Genomic DNA, 3,265 nt, shown 5'->3' on the forward strand with positions numbered 1-3,265 from the left:
GTGGGCAGGACCTGTGCACAGCTGGCTGGCAGCTCAGCACAGGCAGCCACTCAGTCACCCCTAGTTCTGCTTTAACAACCCAGCTTCTTGGTTCTCCAATAATTTAGAACCTACAAGTTAATAACATCTGACCATTAAATAGGATATGACTACAGAGGTTTTAGGGCCAGGTGACAGTACTAAATTAGCTGGGAGAAGTTTTTCACATTAAATAGAATTTAAAATTAAAATTTTTTAAAGAAAAGTATACCAATGCATACCAACCAGCCAAATGGGTCGGTCATTTGTGAGGTATGTATGACTCTTTAAGTCTCAGACTATGAATTTCTGCCATCATTTCTTAAATTTGAATTTATGTGACCAGTAAACTCTCTTGCTCTGTTTTTTCCTGTTATAACTTTCCCATATATTATTTAATAAAAGTTCTTAGCCTTAGGTTTTGGGAGAAAGAATCTTTGATTCCATTTCTTTCTTTCATTTTTATTGAATGTCTCTTCTTTGTTAGTTCAGTTCAGTCACTCAGTCAGGTCCTGACTCTTTGTGACCCCAAGGACTACATACAGCACACCAGGCCTCCCTGTCCATCACCAGCTCCCGGAGCCTGCTCAAACTCATGTCCATTGAATCGGTGATGCCATCCAACCATCTCATCCTCTGTCCCCTTCTCCTCCTGCCTTCAATCTTTCCCAGCATCAGGGTCTTTTCCAGTGAGTCACTTCTTCACATCAGGTGGCCAAATATTGGAGTTTCAACTTCAGCATCAGTCATTCAAATGAATATTCAGGACTGATTTCCTTTAGGATGAACTGGTTGGATCTCCTTGCAGTCCAAGGGACTCTCAAAAGTCTTCTCCAACACCATAGTTCTAAAGCATCAATTCTTTGGTGCTCAGCTTTCTTCCAGCACTCAGCTTTCAGCACTCAATTAGCCATTTGGGGATCCACAAATGTTTGCGATTCTCATTAAGCCAATGTTCTTAACCTTAGAACAATTTTAAAACTAATCAAGAAATAATGCAAGCAATAATATTTAAAAACAGAAAGGAATATTTGACTTTGACTTCCTCAGTCAGAAGCATTAAATGAGTTTTAAAGTAGCTGTAATAAAACCGTGTAGCAGTGAGTAAAGTTCAGTAACCATATTGCTAAGTCACTTCAGTTGTGTCCAACTCTGTGCGACCCCATAGATGGCAGCCCACCACGCTCCTCTGCCCATAGGATTTTCCAGGCAAGAGTACTGCAGTGGGTTGCCATTGCCTTCTCCGAAGTATTAATAAAGCAAAAGAAAAAATTCTCAAAAATTGCCATATTAGCAGAATTAATTAGATGCTGATCATTAGCTAAAGATTTATGTAAAAGATATACCTCTTGTTAATGAGGAAAGAAATGATATTTCAATAAAATATTCCAGGAAACTTGCCTGACACTCGAACAAAAAGCAATTTAGATTCTCATATCATAGATCAAAAAAGGAAAAAAAAAAGTTAACGAAATACTGAATTTAATGTAAAAATAGATGAACAAGAAAGGGCACCAAATACATACAAGTTCAAAAGAGGAATGAATGTGACTAGGGAGAGGCTTGATTCTATGTCCTAAACAGTGCTTGGCAAAATATACAAGAGACTGTCTAGCTCTGTGTACACAGGAGAAGTGAAAAACACATATCCATCAAAAGAAAGTAGCTATAACATAGAGAAAATGTATATGTCAATGATTAGAGATTATAAAATGATAAATAATGTAAATTACCCATATAAAATGAAAGGAAGTAGCAGATAAAATGAAGTTTGACTGTAAAACTTGACTGAACGAAGAGTTTAAATCAGCAGCCAAATGGATTACTGTTGAAATTCACTACAAAATGACTAATTAGAACAATACTAAGTTAATTTTTAGCCAAAAAAGCAATGTGTCAAATTGAGTATCTAAATAAGCAATTGTTTAAATCAAATAAGTCATATATTTAAAATGTTTTTGGCAATTCATCCATCCTTTGAAAATTATCCTTAGAAAACATGAGAAAAATGTGCACAGGCATTTTAACCCATAATCTCCTCAATGTGCCACCTTGTTTCAGTGCTCCACTTCACAAACAAAATTTAATTCTCTATATAGTGTTCCTTATTCTCATTCTTGTGTTTCCTTTTCAGCCTACTCCCATCTGGTTTCTGCCCTGTTAATTCTGCTAAACCAGATCCTGCTACAGTCACTGGTGGCGTATGTTTCAGGGCCGCTGGCACAGTTCAGTCCTGACCCACCCTGCAGGCCCCCCTGTGTCTTTGAAGCACACGCCTTCCCTTCAGTAGTCTCTCCCCATTCATCCTTGTGTCCTTCTCGCTGCCCTGCCCCCTGCCTCAGTGCCTGTTGCAGACTCTCCTCTGCCTGACCCTTAGTACTGAGGGTCCACTTCTCATTGTCCATTCTGTTTATAAGTGACCACATCATCCCCATGCCCTCATTACAAGACACACAGTAAACAATTTAAAACTAATAACAATTTAAAACTTTGTGGGAAGCCCCACAAAGACAGCCAGATGAGTCCCAAAATTACCCATGTAGTCTCGCCCCCAAAAAGTGTCCCCAAAGTATTGATGGAAGAAAGAAAAAAAGGAAACAAAACTTACTTAACATACAGGAGAAGGAAATGACAAATCACTCCAGTTTTCTTCCCTGGAGAATTCCATGGAACGAGGAGCCTGGTGGGTACAGTCCATTTCAGTTCAGTTGTTCAGTCGTGTCTGACTCTTTGCGACTCCATGGACTACGGCATGCCAGGCCTCCCTGTCCATCACCAACTCCCAGAATTTACTCAAACTCATGTCCATTGAATTGGTGATGCCATCCAACCATCTCATCCCCTTCTCCTCCTGCCTTTAATATATTCCAGCATCACGGTCTTTTCCAAGGAGTCAGTTCTTCGCATCAGGTGGCCAAAGTATTGGAGTCTCAGCTTCATCATCAGTCCTTCCAATGAGTATTCAGGACTGATTTCCTTTAGGTTGGACTGGCTGGATCTCCTTGCAGTCCAAGGGACTCTGAAGAGTCTTCTCCAACAGCCCAGATCAAAAGCATCAATTCTTCAGCGCTCAGCTTTCTTTATGGTCTAACTCTCACATCCATATGTGACTACTGGAAAAACCATAGCCTTGACTAGACAGATTTTGTTGCTCTGCTTTTTGATATGCTGTCTAGGTTGGTCATAAGTGACTAAATGTGGTCCACTGGAGAAGGGAGTGGCAAACCACTTCAGTATTCTTGCCTTG

The sequence above is a fragment of the Oryx dammah genome, unplaced genomic scaffold (assembly GCF_014754425.2).
Source record: "Oryx dammah isolate SB20612 unplaced genomic scaffold, SCBI_Odam_1.1 HiC_scaffold_1, whole genome shotgun sequence".
NCBI lineage: Eukaryota > Metazoa > Chordata > Mammalia > Artiodactyla > Bovidae > Oryx > Oryx dammah.